Source organism: Chiloscyllium punctatum, chromosome 37 (assembly GCF_047496795.1).
Source record: "Chiloscyllium punctatum isolate Juve2018m chromosome 37, sChiPun1.3, whole genome shotgun sequence".
Classification (NCBI taxonomy): Eukaryota; Metazoa; Chordata; class Chondrichthyes; order Orectolobiformes; family Hemiscylliidae; genus Chiloscyllium; species Chiloscyllium punctatum.
The window spans coordinates 42,804,904-42,829,286 of record NC_092775.1 but is presented as its reverse complement, the minus strand read 5'-3'; the positions used below and the strand labels follow the sequence as shown (position 1 = coordinate 42,829,286).

Below are 24,383 nucleotides of genomic sequence, written 5' to 3'. Positions count from 1 at the left end.
ATGGGGAAACCAGAGTAAGTTCTTGGCAGTTCAACATGCTGCTTGTTCTCTGAGATTCCTGTTGGCCATGGACAAACTGCAGAATAGCTCCACAGCACCTTAATCTTCTGCCACAGACAATGAGACTGCACTCTCCTGGAGCCATTGCCAACATCCCCTGGCATCCTCTATGTGCTGGTAGCATGCCCTGCCAGGGCAGACTGCTCGACGAGGGCATATGAGCAGCTAGCACTATAAGGCTGCATCAGGTACAGGTACAGGAAAAGGAACCTATCATACAGCACAGACCAGACTGTCAACCAGAGTTGCTCTTTCAGCACATATTTGCCTGGTGCCTACCAGCAAGGCCTCAGTATGAATGTCCAGCCCTGTCCCACTCCGACATGGTCAGAAAGGTAAGTGGCCATGCTGTGCAGCAGTTCTCAGTCCCATTCACCTTGTCAGAGTATCATGTCAGTCTAGTGCTTGCACCAAAGGTCCTCCGTGTCCACTCCACATATACAGATAGCATCTGCACAAAACAGGGTAACAAATCTGAAAGTGTGAGGGTAATAGTCTGCAGCAAAGTCCATTGAGGCATCTGTCAGTCAGAGGGGTTCAGTACAGTTAGCCAGGAACAAACTCCCATACCAGTCCTGGGCTTCTGCCATGGGCAAGCATCCATGGTACTTTCTTGAGACCATGCCTCCATGCTGAGTGGAGCAGGTCAAAGTCAGTCCTTTGTCTCTATAGAGGCCAATCTATGCTGAGACAGCTGTTATGGTTCAGAGATTAGAGTGGCGCCGGAAAAGCACAGCAGGTCAGGCAGCATCTGAGGAGCAGAAAAATCAACGTTTTGGGCAAAAGCCTTTGTATGGGTCAGGTATATCTACCACTCAGGGGTTTGGGCAGGTGAGGGCTGGTGCTGGCAGGTCAGGTCATGGAGGCAGACCACAGTTATCCCATCACTATGGTTCACAAAAACAAAGGACAATCCAGGTGAAGGAGTTTGAGTTAAGGATGGCTGTGGAAGGGGGAGGTGGGGGAAGGAGAGCCACGGGAAGGGGGATTCAAGGAAAGAGGGGCTTCAGTAAAGAGGGTCAGAGGAAGGGGATAGTGGAAGGAGGGTTTGGGGAAGGGAAATCTAGGGGAAGGGAGTACTGGGAAAAGGGGTTCAGGTAGGCAATTCAGACAACAACCCCTCCACAGCTTCCTCATAATGACCCTAGGAGGTGGAGAAATTCCTGTCTATGGGAGACAGGGGATCCTTAAAAGGATGGATGCATTTGTAGGACATGAGGGGCAGAAGACATTACAGCTACTTTTTAGTAATGGTATCTGAAGCCTGGTTTATGTGACCACTGCAGAGAGTTGACAAGTGTTTGGCATCTGCTGGTCCTCTGAAAAGTTGACTCTTCTCAATACCACCATCTCAATCACAAGGACCTTCAGGTCCCTCTTTGCAAAGCATAGTGCCAGCTTCCCCTTCTCCTCCATCTCTATTAATATCCAACACAGTTGAGCAGCACAGCTTCCAGTTGGCAGGATGCCTGGAGATGTGCAGCAGGCATTGAAAGATGGCATGGCCAAAAGCTCTCTAATGGTCTAATGGAGGACCCTGCTCAGAGCATTGCTCTGAAATCTGTGCATGATAAAATGGAGTGGAAATAGGGCATGATTCTTGCTGCAATGTCTCAAACAGCAATTAAATAGTAAATTTTATATGATACTGTGAGAAAACTCTTGGCTTTGCAGCAAGATTCAAAATGACTTGCACTAATGTGGAATCTTATGTTTCTTGGCTAAGTCTCAATAACAGCTTGCTCAAGGAGTACAAAAAGAAGAGTTACAGACAAGGTGACCCCTTCAGATTCATCCATACTTGCTCCATCATGGTCAGATAACTTCAAAAATATGTCGATATTGTAATCTTATTGATTGATTCCCAACAGCACGTTCAGTTTAAGGGAAAACTGTAATTTGTTCTCAAAAATGGATCACTTTATAAAGATATGCAGTTTGTTTAATAAAAAGACTTCATTGTTTCAATGCATGAAGGAATCTATTCCTGTGAGTGAAATACAAATATATAGCATCATGGATGCTAAGGAATCAAATCATAAAAGCATATTTGCTCAGCCAAGATTGTAGGCGTTTCAGTGTCAGTCCTAACCAATGCTTGCATGAAATATATTTTCAGCAATAAAACTCTGTTGTTATCCAAATCACCTTATCCCCCTGGATATCACAACTAATAATCATACAATGCAAAAAGGTGAACTTAAACAATGTGTTAACTTTAAGGTTGTTAACAAAGTAATCATTCTAGACAAGTATCCATTTCATATGATCCAAAAACTATCTGCATCATTCCATTACTCTATAGTCATCATGAAACTTGAGATGAGATGTAGCTAGCCTCAGATACCTCTCATAGAGTAAACTGATATTTTACAGCTTTTGTTACTCGCAAATTGTGCTTTGGCACCACAAAATGTCCTTTGGACTAATTTCAGCATCTGGTACATTCCAAAAAATCAATTTTTTAGTCATGTCAGACATTGAAGTGATGCTCAAACTACTTGACAATGTCAATGGAAGAGCCAAAGTGAAACAATCAACAGTTAACAGTGGCTTTCATTTTACTCACTTTACTGATGCTCAACAAGGATGAAAGCATATTTGTTCAATCTGATATTGACTTCCTATGATACGACATTACAGCAATTGGAGGAAAGCCTACTCATGACAATCTGAAAGCTATTCATCTGCTTCTGACCTAAACTACAACAGTGCATTGAAGGAAGTGAATGATCAATCACTTATATGACTGTCAAAAAGTGAATAAAAATACGCTACTGGAGAGAGGAAAGCAGAAGCCTGCACCTCCACTTGTAAACATTGGCATATATACTTCTATGATGGAATGTTCTCTCTCTGCAGTGATCATCAAGCACTAACTATGTTGTTAGTAGTGCCAGGATCTAGTCATCAACCTCTTCATACCTCCAGATGGTGAGATCATCTCCATCAGCCCAAATGTAAGGTCGTACAGTCATACAACCAAGTGACTGACATGTTCAGTTCTATTTCTATTGCACACAGTGTTAGCAGTAGCAAAACAACTTGCAACATTGAAGACCATGTGGTCACAGTGATTTCACATGCAATTTCAAATTTTCTTATGCAAGAAGAGTTGAAGACTGAATCTACAACAGACAAATTATAGCATGAAGTAAGCCACTACCTAAAAATTGAATGTCCTTATAAAATAATGGAAGAACTGGTCCTGCACACCAAAAGTATCCAGTCAATTTACATTATTCTATTGGAACTGTATTGAATGCAAAACCTAGTTGTATATCCTGAAAGCTTTATAGCAACGTGATGTGTATTAGGCTTTGCTCATGAAGGACATTCAAATGTCAATAAGATAAAACACTAACCCCATGAAGTTGTCTGGTGGTCAGCATTGGATCATAAGATTAGAAGTGTTCATTAGAAACTGTGCAGCATGCATACTCGGGGAGTAAATATGCTGAACATGTCCTAAAATCTATAAAGTCTTTGACCGGCCAAGAACAGGTAAATATTTTTGGAGAAATGCAAGCAGGACCCAGTCACCAAAATGTTCATGATATTGTCAGAGGTTGCTACAACAAATTTCATAACCATCAGTTTCATTGTTGGCACTTTAGACAAGCTGTTTACAAATTTGGATTTGGCAGAGGCTATATCTACAGACAATAGACTGCAGTTTGTTTCCAATCTGTTCACAGAGTTCCTAGCAAGCAATGCAGTTCACCACCAACTGACATTGTGATACAACCCATACTGAAAGGCAGCATTGATCAATGCATCAGGATAGCATTTTAATAATTCATTCATAACCATATTTGCACATGTCAAACCATCCTGTATTCTCTGACTGGAAAGAAGCAGGTTGAGCTTACTGCAATGTTTGTATATTACTGATCATTTTCTGGGTTTAACTGTTATTTAACAAAAATAGAGCCAAAGCAGAATTAATCACAAAACAAGGTTAAGCAAAAACGTACTTGCACAAGCAAAAATATTGAAAGAAAGCATGATTTGAGTTGGAGATTGGGTGCACACCAAATGACCAAATCATGGCAACAAGCTTACATTATCAGAACCAAAGCAGATTGAAATGGTTGCCTGATGCCAAAACTTATCTGTTGGATAACAATAAATAGTGAGTCATAGCCAGATGATCAGGAGATTTCAAGGACAGTGACCATAAGGATACATTTTCTGATTAGTGACTGTGATATTGATCACCTACCTCATTAACATGGCCACGAAGAAGCACAACCTCAAATTTTTAACTTTTGGTACCATCATCAGCAAAAATGTCTCAAAAATTACTTTTGTATTTAGAGCGAAAAGAATTCTCAGAAAAAAAAGATGTACATATTCAAAATTAAACCATCATGAACAGCAAACATATCTTTTACTTTAACAAAGGATGAAAGATGTCGTGCATAATTATTTGATATTAACAATGTATTTGTTGTTTGTCATCTGTGCTTTATGCTAGAGGTCAACTGGATGTAGTTTACAGGGAAAGAGAAACTGAAAGTAAGCTTGTAGCTGCATGCATTTTAAAACACTTGTAATAATATCCTGTTCAACCAAAAATTCAGCGTGTGTCTTCTATACGTAACTCTGAAGCACAGAATGCACAATACGCCGTGATAACTGTAACCAGCCCACATTTGCCATATTTCTGATGTTAGAAACTAATTTTGAATTATTCCTCTAAAAGTAACCATAAAGTATCAGTTTTAAAATTTCTCAAATATTCATAGATCAAGACATCCTTTTTGGCCAATTGCCAACTAATATTTTATAAAATGCTACATTGATGACTGTTCTTCAGCAATCTGGGAGGTGATTTATGCTTAAATAAAGCATACTACTTAGAGGATGGAGGGCGAAATTGAGTTTGAATATCAGACATGATAGTTTTGTAGGGAGGAGTAGGCTTGAAAGGTCAAATTACCTATACTTGCTTTTGTTTCTTACAACCACTATTTCCTACCAATATTTGGCCTTATTGTTGGAAAATGACAGTGTCTCTTTTTTTAATTGTATCTTATGTCATCCTAACAACAGGTAATAAGATGGATTTGAAATAGCAATTCTTTAGAATGTAATTTTGTTAGTGAGAGAGAAACCAATTACGATTCATCTCTAACAACAGCCTTAACTCTTCTCAAATTGCCAGTGAGCCACTTAACATTATGATATCAAAACATTAATTAATCTAACTATGTAATAGTGAATGATACAATGGAAGTTTGAGTAGTCCTAATTTAACTTCTGCCTTTGATAAAGAACAATAGTTTGCAATCCAGGAAGTCATTGATATATTCTGGTATGAAGAGCTATAGACACCCTTGATACAATAAGATGGCATTTTAGTTGGAAAAAAGATTTTAAAATACTCCACCAGATTTGTGTTGTCCTTTGTTTCCCAGTCTCAGTGAGTTTTCTGTTATTGTCATACTTACCTAAACTTCATTCTGTGCAATCCTTTCTCTTTCTATCACTAAAATGTTTGTCTGTTTCTACATTATTGTTTGACAAAATGCTTCTAGCTTCTGTATTACTGGTCTTATCACCATCATCCAGTCATATATCCAGTGTCTCTTGGAACAGAACTTTAATTAATCTTAAATCTATGGAGCAAATGAGATCAGAAAATTCAACATGATTATAATGAAATGATGACGAGAATATTTAGTTGAGGAAACAGAAAATAAAACAAAGTGTGTTATCAGAGATGAGATATCTTTTTAAACCAGTGAGTTAAAATATTATCTTCTAATATAATTTTTAAGCAGATGATAGTAATTTAGATGAAAGATATTTAAAATAAAGAATATCCAGTAATGCAACTCAAGTACTTTTTATCTTACACAAATGTAGTAGCTTCAATAATATAAAATTATTACATTTTTGCTTGTAACTTAAACATCTAAATTAGGGATTGGATTTTTCCATTTTCAGGCAAAGTGTTTTTTCAAGGGAGACACATGGTGCTGGGTTTGCTGTGCTTTACGGTGATGTTTTCCTTGCAATCTTCTGATGCTCACCTGATTAATGATGCAATCTGGCTATTTGACATCAGTCTAGTCGAATCAGATCACAAGAGAGGTGGAAGTGTTTGCCACAGTCAAGATGTTCCAGTGTCCATGCTGTAGGTGCCATGTTTAAACACAGCTGCATACCATTTCAGACACTGCAAGTCAGGAACTGTCCCTTACACAGTGTTCCTGTATACTGTCAGCCTCGAGAAAATGTCCCAGAAAACCAGTTTGGCTTCTCGGTTCATCGACAGAGACCTGGAGTTGCTGATGGATCAAGTGGTCACACCCCGCCTGAGTGATGTGATGGGATGGGTCAATGTAGTGTCCTGGGTAAAATGCAATGCCCATCAGTGCAGGAAAACAGTTAATGATTTTCTGCACTCATAAGAATGCTATGTTCTCCCTACTCCCTCACACTAAAGGACTACTGATCCCACTAACCTTGTCACTGCACTTAACTCTCATCAAAGGTCATGGACTACAACTTTCACTATTGACAGATCATGTCCACTCAACAGCTTTCACTCACCTCATCCTCCCAAAATATTAACTCCCCCTTCCTGCTCTCAGTGCTTCCTACTTACTCACTGGGGACACGTCATCACTTTTCCTGCTCCTGCATTACTGCTAATGGCTCCCCATCCACCTCCATTAGCCTCAGTCCTCCTTTTGTCCTATTGCAGTCATGACTGCCCTGTAAACAGTCCAAGAAGGCAAGATCAGTTATGTGGGAGGAGGGCTGTGTCACTTCCACCATGTAAGGAAAATATAGCAACGCTAACCAGAGAAGACCACAACTGCTCATGTGGAAATGGTGAGACCTCCATCGGGATCTGATTCTGTGTACTTCATTGTGCTGTTCTGCTCTCCCATCAAAACTGACACTAACTCATTCTTAAGCTGCACAAGTTTTTATCCCTCTTCCACAACTAATTTCCTTCCTTCTCTTGTGGAGGTATTGGCAGCACCCAGTGAACCTCTTCCCCAAAGAGGCAAGCATTAGAAACCTCTAGATCTATCTCCATCTCTGAAGAGGAATCCACTCAACCTTCAGACGATGTACCTGCAAGGCATTCACTTGCATTCTCTACCAGCCCAGAGACGTACATCTGAGTGGGTAAGCTGTGCAGATTAGACTGGGGAGCACAATCCGGTGAGGCCATCATTGACACATTTCCTCAGCTGGTTGAAGAAGAAACACCAAGCTTCCAGGCTCTGAGAAACCTGCTGGAGATGAGGCATGTGTTCAACTCCAGGCAGAAGATGATCTCATGGTCTCAGGCATTAATGACATTGTCAAAATGTGCAGAGAAACACAGATTCAGCAAGCAGTTTGTCAGATGCAGTCAGGAAACTGGATTAGGAATGTAGGGCACAAACCTCATTTTCAGTATCATGCAGGCTCTGGCATGCATGCATCTGGTTGCTTCCTTGGAGATTTTGGTGATCACTGCAGAAAACCAGGTCCATAACACAGAGTGTTTGATGAATTTGCGCAGTCCTGCACTGCAACACTCAATATCAATGGCAAGTTAAGAGGTGAATAAGCAACCTTGACCTCACTTTAGGTACCTCCACCTCCACCCCCCCCCCCACCCCCCAATTTCAGGGAGACAAGATACAGAGAGCAGAAACCCATAGAAGGAATGGCCACACATAAATAACCAAAAGCTAACTCTCAAAGTGGAGCCTGGATCCTCCAGCTCCTTCTACCTGCCATGCCAAAGCCTGCAGAAGTCCAAGGAGAGGAATGTGAACTTGCAGCCCGGGGGATGAGGCAATGTCAGCAGGCCTGGGGCCTCCAATCCCAAACACCCCCCCCGGGAATGATTGGACTAGCCTACTGGACCAAGAAACCCAATTATAGAGCTGGTTTCTTTCACGCTAGCTGCAGAGGTCAGGATTGCACATACACATGCTGGAAGTGAAAGGAAGAAAAAATAGTGTAGAATCTGGCAGCTTTAAATCACCTTGAATAATAATCCACCATGATCAGGTACACTGTTTCTCTAAAGAGCCAAAGTGGTTTGGCTTGAACCTTGCCAATGCCTTTTAAGAAACTAGATGGTAATAAACATTTTTTCTGGTGTTTGGCTATTTAATGCACAGAAAGACAGGTCAATGCAGAGTCTTCAATTGCTTTGGAAATTCCTGCCTACCATACAGATTATTATGCATGAACTCCACACTTCACTGCAGCCAAGTGACCACCATAGATTCTATGAAGAATTTTTCCCCTCATAGACTTGTGTATTATCAGTCTGTGTTTGAATACGATGTAAGATCTGATTATCTGGACTCTACTTTCATCTGGACTCATTCCACTGTGTCAGCCAATCCTCATCTGGACTCATTCCACTGTGTCAGCCAATCCTCATCTGGACTCATTCCACTGTGTCAGCCAATCCTCATCTGGATGCATTCCACATGACCCTTGTGTGCTTTCCTGATTTCTTATTGTTTTCCTTTCAAAAACTTATCAAGAGTTGCTATGACCAATGAAAATGCTTCCAACTCTAAAATAACTACAGTCTTGAGTTACTGCTTGATATAATATGCCTGCAATGAGCAGAGTTTTAGCTGACACAGATAGATTTATTTAGAGATAATGCATCAGTCTCATTTGAAAATATTTTATGTATAAATACAGTTTGATGATCACTTTCAATCCTGAAGGATGGCTAACAGTTTGAAATTCCAATTGTATCATAGGCAGCTGTGAGGTCCAATAGCAATATACCTTTCTTCAGACTCATTTTAAAATCAGTTATGGAAATGGTGAGTTTCAGAACTTGATCACATGCTGCATCCCTTGCAGAAACCAACTTGGTCAACATTAAGTTTGAACTCTATGTTCAGAGATAGGCATGTTGCAGGATATGACACTCAAAGATTCAAAACATACAGAAAGCAGTGAAATCAGTTGACAGCTAGCTGCCAGTCTGGGATCTTCCCCAGATATGGAAAGGCTATATATTTTGTCATATGCCACAATGTCAGGAGTTGAGTTTGAGCTGATGTGTCTTGTGTACAACTAAGTCAGCCAGGGACAAGCTTGGGAGCCATGTTATTTCTTAAATTTAATGTTGTTATATACCGCTGCTATGCCACATTTCAGGCTCCGTCATGTTTTTTTCTCAGTTTTGTGATCCAGAGGGATCAGGATTGCCATGTTCTGCATGATATTTATCCTCAGTTCATTACAGATAATGTGTTTTATTTTCTCTTCAATCATTTCCGTACTAAATGGAGCAGACTACTAGTACTTGGTCTATGGTGATCAATGGGGGGTTTTATGTGTTTAAGTTCTGTGCCGTTCCAAGGTGGTGAATCAGGCTGCAGTACTTCCAATGGAATGAGTGAAATTGAGTTCTATTATTGTTTCCTCACATGATGCATAGTACCGAGAGACTCGATAAAGTGCACTGCTTTATCAGGGTCACAAGATGATTCATATTCCTTTAGGAGCACTGCACTCTCCATACCAAAGCTTGAAATGTAAATGGGTCAGTAGCCATGAGGGATAACTGTGCAAACAGCTTTGTGATCAGCATCACAAAGGCTTTTGTATAATTCTTCCATAGAAATATTATAGATTGATGTTGTTACAGTTGTGTGGTCTGAGGATTTGCTGTATTTTTGATAATCTGCTTTCTGGAGGATTCATTTCACCTTCCTTGCACTTTGATCACTGTAAGGCAAAGAACAACATGAATGGGCAATGGCATTTATTCACTATGTAGGAAGCCAACCAGAATTATACACTCTTCTGTTCGAGGTTGTCCAGTAAATTACTGATCCAACAGAGCTTACATGAATATTTCAACCCATCTGGTTGAAAGAAATGTTATGTATTGCTTGTGGTGTGTAACCATAAGTGTAGTCATTTCTGAAGGCCACTCTAGGAAATGTTCAACATCACTGTCTGGCACTGAGTAACTCCAATGGTGGCTCTTGAAGTCTCCCCGTAAATGTGGCGAGGTGAAGCAGTTTGACAGGACTTGCATTTCCCAACTGGCTCTGGGAGATCTGTATATGTTTGTGATATGGAAACCACTGATCTATATAGTATAACAGAATATAATGGGGCAGCTGCATCAGCAATGCAGCACGGTGGCACGGTGGCACGGTGGCACAGTGGTTAGCACTGCTGCCTCACAGCGCCAGAGACCCGGGTTCAATTCCCGCCTCAGGCGACTCTCTGTGTGGAGTTTGCACATTCTCCCCGTGTCTGCGTGGGTTTCCTCCGGGTGCTCCGGTTTCCTCCCACAGTCCAAAAAAAAATGTGCAGGTTAGGTGAATTGGCCATACTAAATTGCCCATAGTGTTAGGTAAGGGGTAGATGTACGGGTATGGGTGGGTTGCGCTTCGGCGGGGCGGTGTGGACTTGTTGAGCCGAAGGGCCTGTTTCCACACTGTAAGTAATCTAATCTAATCAATGCCATCAGATCAGACATAAGTGGTATGACCAGATTTAGCAGGAGGGGAATGACTTGGTAAGTCAAACCTACTTCTTCAGTCCAATACATAGATACATTTTGGCAAAGGAATCTTGGATAACAAGACATCCAATGTTTGGCTTGATGTCTGATAGGCCCACAACATTAAGTTGTAAGATTCAAAGAGCATTGTCTATTGTCGTAAAGCCAAGGGTTCTTCTCTGTGGGCCTTCAGGGTTGTGGAAGAGGCAGTAACTGTTCAACTGATGTTGTGGCTTTGCTACCAATTCTCAGTATGTCCCCCACCAAAATAAATCCTCTGACCTTTCTTCTTGAAGAAGTTTCCTTCCAAATTCAACTTTTGTGTTTTTGTCAATGACACCAAGTTGTTAGGTTGGTTTGTGATTTGTTTCCATTTTGAATGGAATTCCTAGAGTGCAGGTAGGAACCATACAGCCCACTGAATTTTCACTGACCCTCTGAAGAGTTTTCCACCTGGACCCACCGGGCCCCTCATCCACCACAGCTAATCAACCTAGCCTACTCATCTATAGACAATTTACTTTAACCAATCCATCGAACTTGAACACATTTGGACAAGAGAGAAAACCCAAGTGGCTGACAGAAACCCATACAGATAGAGGGAGAATGGGCAACTCCACACAGACAGTTGCCTGAGGTTAGAATCAAACCTGGGTCCCTGTCACTATGAGGCAGTAGTGCTAACTATTGTGCCTCTCCATGAGGAAGGGCCAACAGAATAATATTGAGCATCTCACCTTGGTAACCTGTTCTTATGAGTGACAGATCTGACACTTGTAGGTTTTTCAAAACATTGTCTTTTGCACTATAGTACTATAGTACATATATATGGAGGCAAGCACATCTACGTATTGGAAGGACTTCAGAACCCTGGAGCAACTTTGTGAATATATCACAAAGCTGTGCACCACCAAGCATGCAGCTGGAGTTAGAACACCAGTTCACTACACCACACTATACTAGATGAGAACTTTAGGGTGTCCTAACCTAATGTAACAATAATATCAGGACCGAGTATAGCAATGATTACCATGTACAGCTGTATTTAGTATTAATTTGTAATAAATAATGTTAGTTTAAGGTCTACGTCTGAAGACCGGTCTTAACTTCATCTTTCACTTGACCATTTTGTCTTGAACACAGTATGGCATCAAATTACAATGTTAAAAGACATCTCTCTCTTTTGCAGACTAGACCATTACTCTTCTCAGACTCTTGCTCATGATTATTGATATCACTCTTATATCAGCATTCACATCACTATTTCCTTACTTTATGATACTTCATCATTTTTGAAAGGGGCCATGACAGGGTAGTTGTTTATAGCATCTAGTTGTATTGGTTGGCATGGTATTTAGTGGTTAGCACTGCTGTCTCACAACACCTGGGTTCAATTCCATCTTTGTGTGGAGTTTGCACATTCTTCCTGTGTCAGTGTGGATTTCCTCCCGGTGTTCTGGTTTCCTCCCACAGTGCAAAGATGTGCGGGTGAAGTGGATTATTTGCCCACAGTGTCTAGGGATGTGTAGGTTAGGTTGATTAGCTTTGGGAAATGTTGGGGTGTGGGTCTTGGCGGGATGCTCTGCAGGGTGTGGTGTGGGCTGAATGGCCTGTTTCCACGCTGTTAGGATTCTATGACGCCCACACCTAATTCCTGTATAGCTCCTAAATAATTATACAGAGATCTTTTTGTACTACAAAATTGAGGTATGGGCAAATGAATAGAAATATAGCTTTATAATTACTATGAGGTATGAGGAAGTACATCTAAACAGCTCACCAAAATAAGAGGGTTGAGCATGAGGTATCGTTGAATGATTTCTTCGCAACTGAGCCAAAACTCCTAATTGAGGTGATAACATCTCTTTAAAGAACTTGTGTCATCAAGAAATGCTCACTAGAATCAATATGCCTAATTTACATTAGTAAATAGAAGTTAGATCAATGCATGATTCAGCCTTCCTTTAGCTTTAAAAGCAAAATGATTCAGTAATACCTGACGTAATTGAAACTAATCTTGACAAGTTTGTGATCAGCAAAAACAAATTTAATGCTATGTTTCCCATTGGAAAATTTCCAACAGATCCTCAAGTAAGTAGGGCATAATTCTGAGTGCTGACTCCCAACTCTCCCACCCTCAGCTGTTCCTGGTGAGATTTGCTTACTTTTTTTCAAATTTCTTCCCAGGGTGTGGATAGCACTCCTGGCTGTGGCAGTACTCATTTCCCATCACTATTGCCCTTGAGAAAATTGTGGTGAGCTGCCTTCTTAAACAATTACAATATTTATTGTTGTAGATGCATCCACAATACCACTGGGGAAAAGTTCCATTATTTTGATCCAGTAACACTAAAGGAACACAATATATTTGCAAGTCAAGCTGGTGAGTAGAACTTGCATGTGGTGTTCCCATATCTATACTGCCCTTGACCTTCTGGATGATGTGAGAGTTTGGAGCATCATGGTGGTTCATGCTACTGCCTCACAGTGCCAAGGACAAGGGTTCAATTTCAGCCTTAGGTGACTGTATAGATTTTGCACATTCTCCCTGTGTCTGACTGGGTTCCCTGAGTGGGAAACCAGGTGCTCTGGTTTTCTCCCATGGTCCAAACATGTGCAAGTTAGCCAGTTTGTTGAATTGCCTGTAGTGTCTAGAGATGTGGAGGCTAGGTGAATTAGCCATGAGAAATGCAGAGTTACAGTGATCAGTTAAGGGGGTAAGTTTGGGTGGGATGCTGTTTGGAAGGTTGGTGTGGATTCAATGGGCTGAATGGCCTGCTTCCACCCATAGGCTTACCAGTCTACAGCACCAGAATAGTGCTATAAAGCCCTCATCCATTCAGTCTAAAAACTCTTGCAGGTGAAGCTCAAAGTGTGAGTAGCAGACTAAAGCTACTAAGTGTGAATAGAATAGAATGCCCTTTAATTTCACATGTACTTCAGTACAGAAGTACATGAGCACAGTGAAAAGTTTTTACAATGGCTGCCTCTAATGGTGCCATCCTAGGTACAAGTATCTAGGTACAGATCTTTGATACAAAAATGGAAAAGTAATAGCATTACTTACAGTGTCTGAAAAAAATGTTAAAAGTAGGATAGCTCTAACATAACTAAAGGATTGACATAACAGTCTGATAAAGAATTTCAGATCGACATTACATTGCGGCAGCTCAGCCAGCACATGGTCTGATCACCCTCTCGGCTCCAAGCCTCCTGTCCACTCTGCAGCAACACTCAGTTGCACCAAGGTAAATTGTGCTATTGTGGTAGTGTTGACTCCTGTTGAAGCCTCAGCTCCAATACCCCAAATGACCCAAGGTAGAAAGAAGACTGGTGAAGCAGAGTACAATGACATTGCACATTGTCATCAGGTGGTCTGATAAATGATACTGATGCTGCTTGCTTTTCAAGGTTGACCCTCAATGACCACATCCCTATCCTCAGCAGAAAAGAAACTGTAGACTAACAACATTCCAAATTGGTGACATGTATAATTTTCTGTGCTGCATGAAAGAATATATGTTGAAGCTGTGATCACTGTCCATGTTATGTGACCAATATTGCCAGTATGGACATCAAGCATATCCAACTGAGTTGAGAGTGAATTAGGGACTGTGCTATGCTTTTTTGTCACAAACCGCTTTAGTAAGGGATGCAATTAGATTGAGTTCGGTTCAAAGATAGTTAAGAAAGATAATTGAAAGTTTAGAGAGGGTCATGAAGTGTAAATAGTGCAGCAGTGATTGAATTCAATGGTAAAGTCCCCAAATATCACAATAGATGAGGAAACCAAAAACAATTTCCATTTTCATACTATTTCTTGTACGAAATTTATATTACTAAATTACAAAATAATAATTTGTTGCTGAAAAGATAGGCTCTACAGAACCTAACTCCAGTTTTTGCATTGATTCCAATGGGAATTCGTGATTCACTTAAAGTTGTTTCACTTAAAGTAATGATTTTCAAGAACACACCCATAACTTTTAAGTTAAGAAGTATCTGTATTCACTTTATCTATTTTTGAATGTGTTTAATCATTTCTTGTATTTGATCAGGTCCTATGAGCAAAGTTGGTGTTTAGTATCTTGGCCATTTCCTTAATGGCATGATGGGATGCCTGAATTTTCCTTCTATTCCACAGAAAGATAACTTCTTTGCCCACTCCTGCCCTTCAGCAGAGCTTTAATAGAAGACTCAGAGATACTGAGAGCTTGCTTCTAATTCATTTCTTGATGAATAGTTCTCCTGGCTGAAGGGAATAGTCACTCTCTTTAAAAAGTGCACTTATGCTTTAAGTGAGCTTTGGCAGGTGTACAAAACATTGTGTCATTGTAGAGGATAGGCTTCACATTTCTGCTATGATTGAATAGGAAAGCCATCGATGAAATAATAATGATGCACCATACTTAAAACCTGAGCCAGAGGTTTTGTTTATCACTCACTGCTCAAAACTCAGAGGGAGTTAAAATCATCCCCTAGAACTGACAAGTGTTTACAGACAGAATTACCAATATCAATGTTTGCATAGCAAGAGCTTGCATTTATATAGCACCCAAGATGTCCCAAACCACTTGGCAACAAAGCATGTTAAAAGTGTTGTTATGAAGGGGAATAGGCAATTTCAATTATACATGCTACCAAAAAATATGCTAGCTGGAATTGATATTTGAGGACAAGAAGTGCTCAGAGCAGCAAAATGTTTACTTCTGCATGCAACAATCATATCCAAGTTGATACTAAATCAAAACAAAACTAAATTCCAATTCGGTCTTTCCTGTCATATTTTTTGGTTCCATGAACAATGTTCTCCTATCTTCAATGTAATCAAGAAAGCTGAGTATGCTCAGGGCTATTGAGCCAGTGAACAAAGCTACAAACATACAAAACTATTTTTCATAGTATTGGCATGATCTTCTCATAGACAACTGTTATAGGAAGACATATTAGTCTTGATTACTTATAGACATGATGACTGGTCCAAATCTGCAACAATATTTCAGTTGATCATCTTGTTCATTCATTATAAACACCATCTAATTGTTGTGCCCTTCATAGCAAAGTAAAATCACAACGGTCTCAAAGAGTTCACACCCATTGTTAATGAGAAATATGTCATTATGAGAATGACATAAGGACATTTATAAATAGGAACCCTTGCTTTTGGGGAAAAAAAAGTGTTGGTGACTTGACATACAGGTCATTTCCTTCAGATCTGTGGAAAATTCCTGGAATTTTTCAGGCTGTTGCTCCTGCTTCAGAGTCTTAAATAGTGCTGCCTTCTGCTGGCGTTATTAATTCACTGCAGCACAGCATGTGTTCCCAACAGTTTGGGACAGTGTCAGCTTCACTGAACATCATTCCTCTGATTGCCATGGCAACATTAACTTGCTGCTTTTGGGTGTGATACGACTGCAGTGGCTCTGATGAAAGATGCTGCATAGCTTGGGAAGTCTGTAGATCTCCAAAGGATTGGACCATTTATGGTCTGCTCAGACTCAACCCCTAAGGGTTAAAAAGGAGAGAAAACACAAAGGAAAGACAAATTGAGGCATAATCTGAGTTTCACAGTGACTTTGCCCTGCATTCTGTGTGAGTCTGCGCAGTCTCATGCTGAGGCATTGGTGCCTAGTGACTGATATTCTGTTCTGATGATTGTTTAGTATTCTGTTCACGCGTAGCACTGAGAGGGGAGGTGCATAACCGAATATGCACTGGCAAAGACCTTTGCTGCAGCAGTGGCCATCTGCTTTGAAAAATACAAGACCTGACAAGTACATGACGCTCACAGCCATGCAGGGACTACATCAGTAAGATGTTTAAAGGGGTATCGTGAAGAGCCAGAACAGCCTAATCTAATCATTAAAATGTAGACACAGTGAAAAGGAGAGCTTAGTGACATAGTGAGTTAGGGATGGACTGGTAACGACATATTTTTATAGAACAAACTATGAAGTGATTTTCAGGACTTGGAGGTGCTGGTGTTGGACTGGGGTGGACAAAGTTAAAAATCAAACAACACCAGGTTATAGTCCAACAGGTGTATTTGGAAGCACTAGCTTTCTGAGCGCCGCCCCTTCATCAGGTGGTGTGGAGGTTAAGATCATGCTCACAGAATTTATAGCCAAAGTAATTTTCAGCTGATCAACATTTTGTCTTAATTTCGAGAGGATGATTCTACTTTGTAACACTGTGATAGTACAGGTGTTGCCTGAAATTTGGTAGTGAGGTCTGCCATTTTGAGCCACAGAATAAAAATGCATGAATGGACTTCTGATGTTTTCTGTCCAGTGCAGTTATAGGAAAAAATATTCATGTGATACATTAAAAACCAGAATGCCATTTCCTTCCTGTATTGAAGCACCAGGGATTTTATTGTTCACGTTTTTTTTGGACATTGTTAGTACTTTTATTGATGGAAATCGCTTGACTCTTCAGGGCAATTGTTGAAAACAAAGACAATAGACACATTTATCATTTATGTTCCATTCTATGTGCTACAATGATTGACATATTCAGAATGAAGGTGGTGACATTTTAGTCATGTGCTGCTGCAGTTTGAAGGAAACAAATATGGCGGCTTGAGCTGAAATAAATATCTTCCCACTGAAATAAGTGCAAACAATTTAACATTGCTAACAAAATAGTATTCTGCCCAATATTTTGAATTTGATTATCAGATTCTGTGAAAAGAACAAGGTACATTCAAAGCAACATATTTAGAAATGGGCAAATAATGGTGAAAACCTATTTCACTGATGCTGGCAAATTATCATTTAATGGATAATGGTCTTGAAATTACACCACAGGATACATATAAATGCTTATTAAGTTAATCTGAAATTCCTCTCTCCCATATTTTAGCAGAATTTTAACTCATAAAAAAGCAGAGGAAGAGATTTAGATGAATGTGTTAAGCATTTTATATGTTCATCTCACACAGAGTAATTTTAGGACCCAGATGTGCAACATTCTGATTGTCATCAGGTATAATGAAATCTAAATTGGCAGACATTTCTTCAAGATTCAATTAAAAAACAATAGCTTGCAATTACATAGTGCCTTTAACAATTACATAAAGGTGGGGAATATATAGGAAAGAATGCTTATTTTCTCAGTTTTTGTTTCATTTCCATTGTTCATTGGTGGCTCTGCATATATAAAAATATTGAGCAAAAGGCAAAGCGAAACCTATTCTCTGATCCAAGCACAACCTAGTCATCAAATGCAGTGCCCTAGTACACAGCCACTAGTAGTTTTAATCGTGAAGAAAGCCAGGGGGTGGAAATAATCTCTGTGGAAACCTGGCCCACTTTAAAAGTCAAGCCTCATCAGGTGACAGTTTACATCTTGAGCCAAAGCTCCTTGGAGTAGTCTATCAGTTCTGTACTTTTACAATATCAGGGAAGCATCAGGGCTGAAGAAGGTTCCTGTATTAAATGAGGTTCTGATGTTTAGAGAGGATGTAAGGAAGACTGATGTGTTGGTAGCCCAGTCTATGTTTGAGGAGCCTAGAAGATCTCTCATGCCTCTCAAGGATTCACAAAACCAAATACCACTGAGCTGGACCATTGAGAAACCAAAACTGTTCAAGATTCAGAAATACTTGCGAATTCCCTGTGTCAGAAAGAAAATCAGCATAAACAGTTTGAGCCTGCTTAGAAGCAGAAAGCTTCCTTAGAGATAGAAGATAATAACTGGTGAACTAGTGATATCAACTGTGAAGCAAATAACTCGATAGTGCTGCCTTTCCCTCTTCCTCAGAAAATCAGGCAAAGGTCAGTCAAAAATGCACATTTTCCCACCCTGGGCAATTAATTAAGTAACTCCGCCCTAACCCTACATTCTCTAGTAGGATCAGAAATAGAGGGCATTACTCGTGAAGATGAAGCAGGCCCAAGTCATATTGATGGAGAAAGTGAGGATTGCAGAAGCTGGAGATCAGAGCTGAAAATGTGTTGCTGGAAAAGCGCAGCAAGTCAGGCAGCACCCAAGGAGCAGGAGAATCGACGCTTCGGGCATAAGCCCTTCTTCAGGATAATAACTGAAGAAGGGCTCATGCCGGAAACATTGATTCTCCTGCTCCTGGATGCTGTCTGACCTGCTGCGCTTTTCCAGCAACACATTTTCAGCCCAAGTCATATTGATCCCAAATTTTGAAGTGCAGATACAAGAAAGCCTTATGGAAGAGGAATAACTGCTTTTGGCTTTCAACTGTTGTTATGGTCCTTGGAAACATCCAAGAATCCCATCTACCTTCCTCTTACCTAACATTGTTATCCAACCTTTGTAGACGCACACAATTTCAATTTGTATAACTTACTTCTTTGTTTGATCAACAAACATGTATAAATTCACAAGCTAATGGTGAACTTTGTTTGTGCTTGTCCAGTACTTCGGAAGGCACTATATAAATGCAAGTTGTAGTGATGCTTTCATTTATGTCTCTCAAGCCAAATCTATGCCAAGAAATGACGCTCTGTGATGCCTTGTAACCTCTATGCCAAGATATGCCACTCAATCCACCCTCATCACCCTTTAAGCTCTTCGGTGCCAACCCATGTTTTATATCAATCCGTCCAATACCATTTGCCCTTTTACCTACCATGCTATCTTTCCTAGTATCCAGCATCAGCAAAACCTAGGACTCATACAGAAGTGAGATAAAATGACGTTTTCTCAAATAATACCTAAAACTTTATTTCAGATTTCAGTAAATTGAAAACTATCTCTCATTCACATAAGCCCATTCATTTATAAGTACAAGCAGTTCATTCCAGTGCACAATCTGTTATGACCGTAAGTATTAGTATTCATACATAATCCCACTTCATAGAGTCATCACACTGTGAAAAAGAAAGCATTCCACCATAACAATGGATGTTTGTGAAATCAGTCATGCAGCAAGAAATCACTAATTGAAATGCCAAAGCTTATGTCAATGGAGTGAAATAGCAAGATTTTTTTAACACTCTCAATGTATTTTCAATGGTTTAAAGGGCAGGACTTTTAAATGTCTTGAAAGGTTGACAATTCATTTTGACTAGTGTTTTTGACATGTCCATTTTGACAAATCTCATCAGCAATTCTTAGTCAGACTTTTGACTGCCACTTTGACAGGTGATTTTGACACATTCACTAAGTTCATTTGATCCTTTTTTTGTTGTATTTGATAGGTTATCTAGATATTTTGATGGGTCTTCTTGACAGCAGCCTTTAACAGTTTTGTCAGTTGGTTTTGACAGATCTGTTGTTGGTTCTAATTAACTTGACTGTGATGAGTTTATGCACTTTTGGTGTACATTTGTGCATATTTCTAACAATTTTGCATTACAATCTATCTCTTTGAAAGGTGCTTCAGGACTAGATCCAAAGGGATGCCTTACCTCCCCCTATTTAGTTGAGTACTACCAGTGGAATAGAGAGATGGAGGAGCAAGAAGAGATCTTGCAGGGATAGAAGGCAAGAGGAGATTGATAAATTCCCTGTCATTAGTTCTGTAATATTAAATATCAATAATTATGGCTGACATAGTTTACAATGTTTAAAGCTATTTAAAATCAAGTTGAATACAACCAACTAATTTTGTAGTACAATGTGCTGTATAACAGTCTGAAAATATTAATGCTGAAGAATGACTTAAGCACCATCCACTATGAGGATAACATACAGACCTAGTAGGAAAAGTGCTTAGGACTTTGGAGAAGTAAGACATACCATCCAGGCTCTCCTCAAAGCCTCTATAACAATGTCTTTAAACATAACATATACTTAGTTGATATCTTGCAATATACTTGTCTAAGACAAGAACCTCTCATCATTAGATTAGTGAGTATTTTTACTTTAATCTGTCAGACCAAATCAGTTCCTGAGATCCTTACCTTAAAAAGGTTGGTGGTAGCAAGCCTGTCATATGGTGAACATTAGTGTAGACAATGATCTGAGGGACTAACCCTGTGTTGGTTTTCAGTGGGCAACAAATGGACAGTAGCTGCTGAGTAAGCCAATTTAAATCCCTCAGAGGGAATATCATTTTTGTTGTGGTTCTGTTCGCCGAGCTGGGAATTTGTGTTGCAAACGTTTCGTCCCCTGTCTAGGTGACATCCTCAGTGCTTGGGAGCTTCCTGTGAAGCGCTTCTGTGATGTTTCCTCCAGTATTTCCCAGCTCGGCGAACAGAACCACAACAACGAGCACCCGAGCTATAAATCTTCTCACAGAGTTGGAATATCATTTTTTTAAAAAGTACAGAATTATAGGCTGGGAAAGCTGAAAATAAGGAAAAATGCTTAACGTCTCAGAACAAACTTTGCCACAATAGCAAGACAATGCCATGGGACATGGCTACAGTGAGGGAAACCAAAGGCCTCTGAAGAAATTCAAACTGAGGCCACAAACCCAGGGAAGTCACAAAGCTAGATTTAAAGCAATAGTATGAAATATTCTATGCCCAAGGATCCAGGATCTAATGGAAGCTGAAAGCTAAGAAACCTTATTACGGTCACAGAAAAAGCACAAGGTCAATTATTAAAACCACACTAGAGATATATTTATTGAAACTGCAGACAATGGGAACCATCTGGCAAATGGTATGGGAACACAAAAGCTGAGCAGTTGTGATGTTGAATTGTACCATTGAAAAGGGATCAGTAAAATGTGAAAAGTATTGACCAAGCAAAGAAAACAAAGTAGTGTCATTTGAAGACACTCAGTTCAGTGTAAAATTGTTGACTGAAAATGTGAAATCATAGTACACTGTCAATTACAATGTACCTCAACTGGAGAGACCAGAGAGATCCTCATTATGCTACTTGGCCTGATTATGGAATACCAGAAACCCCTGCCTCATTTTTAAATTTTCTGTTAAAAGTGAGGGAATCTGGCTCCTTGCAGTCTGATTGTATACCTGCTGCCATTCACTGTAATGCAGGCATTGGGTGATCTGGTACCTCTGCAATGGTATGTACCTGTTTTGTTTTGATGGAGAAATACAAAGATTCTTCCTCTGTGGATAGCAGAGAAGTATTAATAGAAATGCAAAAATACTGAATGAGATTCCTTCAAACTCCAGATCAGTTGATATTTTCATACATGACTGTTATAAAGAAAGCAAAATATGTTAAGGGAGCTTCATCTGCACAGAGCTTGGTCACGGTGACAGCATCGGTGATGGTGAATGTTAGCCCAGTGTGGACTCAAGTGGACCTAGCGCTGACTCCTGGTTGGTGGCAGGAATGAGTTTGGGTTCCAGACAGCATCTGTGTTGAGCGCAGGTTTCTGAAGGTGATGGGGAATGCCCAGTAACACACTTGGTGGCATCGGCAATGGCTGCATTGGGGAGGTAGGCCCGAAGTGGATTCATGGTGGCAGCAGAGTCATGTTTGGGTCAGTGCAGTGCCCAGCAGCATCAGTGCCATCTGTATTGGCCAGGCACATTGAGGCTGCATAGTGACAAAGGTATCATGGAGATGAAATGGAGCCAAAGGGTGGTGACTTTTGTTCCAGCAGCATGGTGAAGGTCCATGGTGGAGCATTTAACAAGGACTGTAACATTGAACACCTTTTCTTTCTATCTTTAATGTTCTGCCTTCATATTTTATGTTTTTGGTTTATTTTTCTGTGTTTTAAGATCATGTCGTTGAGCGGTGACACAATACAACACTTTTCACTGTATTTTGGGTTAAAACGCACGTGACAATAAATAAATAAGTCAAACCATCCAAGAAAATATCTGAGGAAAAAAAGTGATTTTATTAGAGCCACAGAACACAGAAATCAGCTGGAAAGAAAACATAATTAAAGCAGTATAGTTATTAAAGCTACAGGCAATGGAATTCATTCAGTAAAGGTATAAACTATTTATCTGGACCACAGATAGCAGGATTCATCCAGAGAAGCTCCAAAAAAGCTTCAGTTTTAGCTGCAGAATGTAAGAATCCTCCATTTCGACTATGAAATGTGGAAATTCCCTTTAGTAGCACCATAGAGCAACAGAACTGATATTCTAGCAAAAAAAAACCTTTCTAAGGAAGGAAAATAAATAATCATGTTAGCTAACATGGACTCAGAAATAACATTGTAAAGATAATTTAATTTCAGGGATGGGCCAAATAACACAATTGCACATCTTGGTGAAAGAATTCTTAGGCTACAGACTAGCATCCAAATTAAATCAGAAGCTGAACAAATTAATGCACATTTATATAAAATTGAGAATATGGAGACTGATGATATTTCTTGCTGAGATATATTTTTGACAGTTACTTTGACCTCAGAATAAAATACGTGAAAGAACAAAATTTTACAGAAATAAGGATTCTGGATAATCCAAGATGGAGGACGGGAAAAATTTCTGGCTGTAAGAGCTGCTCCTTTTTTTGAGGTATTTTAGGGTTTCAGCAGTTTAAAAGGAAGAAGAGCAGACAAAGGAAGCACATGGTGAGAACAGTGCAGGAGAGAGAAAGAGAGAGAGAACCTGCACAGTTACTGCCTTTGCTACTTGAATTTGTGTATTGCTGGACATCAGAGTGCATTTGGGAAAATGAACTAACAGTGAAATGCACAACTAATTGTGGAGGACCTGTTGGGCGAAGTTCACAGCACAGAATAAGATAAGTTAATTGTTGTTTTAAGTCTGTCCAAGAGAAAGGCTGCAGTAGTGGGTACATTGGATTCTTTCTTGGTTATATGTTTTTGGAGATAAGTCTCTTGATTAAACTTAAAGTATAAGCCATAGCTATTAGTTTAACCTGGGGCAGTGTTTGTAGAAGAATAAGACGGTGTTATTTTCTGGGTCTGTAGATTGTGAAGGACCAAAAAAGACCTTTGCAGTGATATGCACTTCTTGTCAGGTGTGGGAGTTTAAAGAGAGTTTAAGGGTTACTGCGGATTATATCTGCCATAAATGCTGTTGGATGTGAATCTTATCAGATCGAGTGGATCGGTTGGAGAGACAAGGAGAAGCGATGGGGAATTTGCAACAGCAACAGTATGTGATGGATGGCAGTTATAGGAAGGGGGAAAAGTCTCAGATACAGTTACATAGATGGGTTAACTCCAGGAAGGGTAAGAGAGGTAGGCAGCTAGTGCAGGAGTCTTTTGTGGATATACTCATTTGAAACAGGTATGCTGTTTTGGAAAATGTAGTGGGTTATGGATTCTCAGGGGAACGTAGCACAAACAGCCAAGTTTCTGGTATTGGGACTGGCACTAATGCAACGAGGGTACGTCGGCTTCCAAGAGATCAATTGTGTTAGGGGATTCTGTAGTCAGAGGTACAGATAGACGTTTCTGTGGCCAGCAGAGAAAAAGCAGAATAGTGTGTTGTTTCCTTGGTACCAGGAGCAAGGATGTCTCAGAGAGGGTGCAGAATGTTCTCACGGGGGAGAGGGGCCAGCAAGAGGTCATTGTCCACATTTGAACCAACGACATAGGAAGGGAAAAGGTTGAGACTCTGAAGGGAGATTACAGAGAATTAGGTAGAAATTTAAAAAGGAGGTCCTCAAGGATAGTAATATCTGGATTACTCCCAGTGCTACGAGCTAGTGAGGGCAGGAATAGGAGGATAGAGCAGATGAATGCATGGCTGAGGAGCTGGTGTATGAGAGAAGGATTCACAATTTTGGATCATTTGGATCTTTTGGGGTAGAAGTGACCTGTACAAGAAGGACGGATTGCACCTAAATTGGAAGGGGACTAATATACTGACAGGGAAATTTGCTAGAACTGCTTGGGAGGGTTTACACTAGTAAGGTGGGGGGCAGGGGGGGGGGTGGTGTTGGGATCCAGGGAAATAGTGAGGAAAGAGAT

At 40.1% G+C, this 24,383-nt stretch overlaps 1 long non-coding RNA gene and 1 pseudogene across 2 annotated transcripts in view; both read left to right on the top strand.

Annotated features, from left to right (window-relative positions):
- LOC140463049 (uncharacterized) overlaps positions 1-24,383 on the top strand; it is a 627,354-nt gene that overhangs the window by 480,413 nt on the left and 122,558 nt on the right. The gene's annotated exons all lie outside the window — the stretch shown is intronic.
- Positions 21,143-21,812, top strand: LOC140462763 (tyrosine-protein phosphatase non-receptor type 1 pseudogene; annotated as a pseudogene).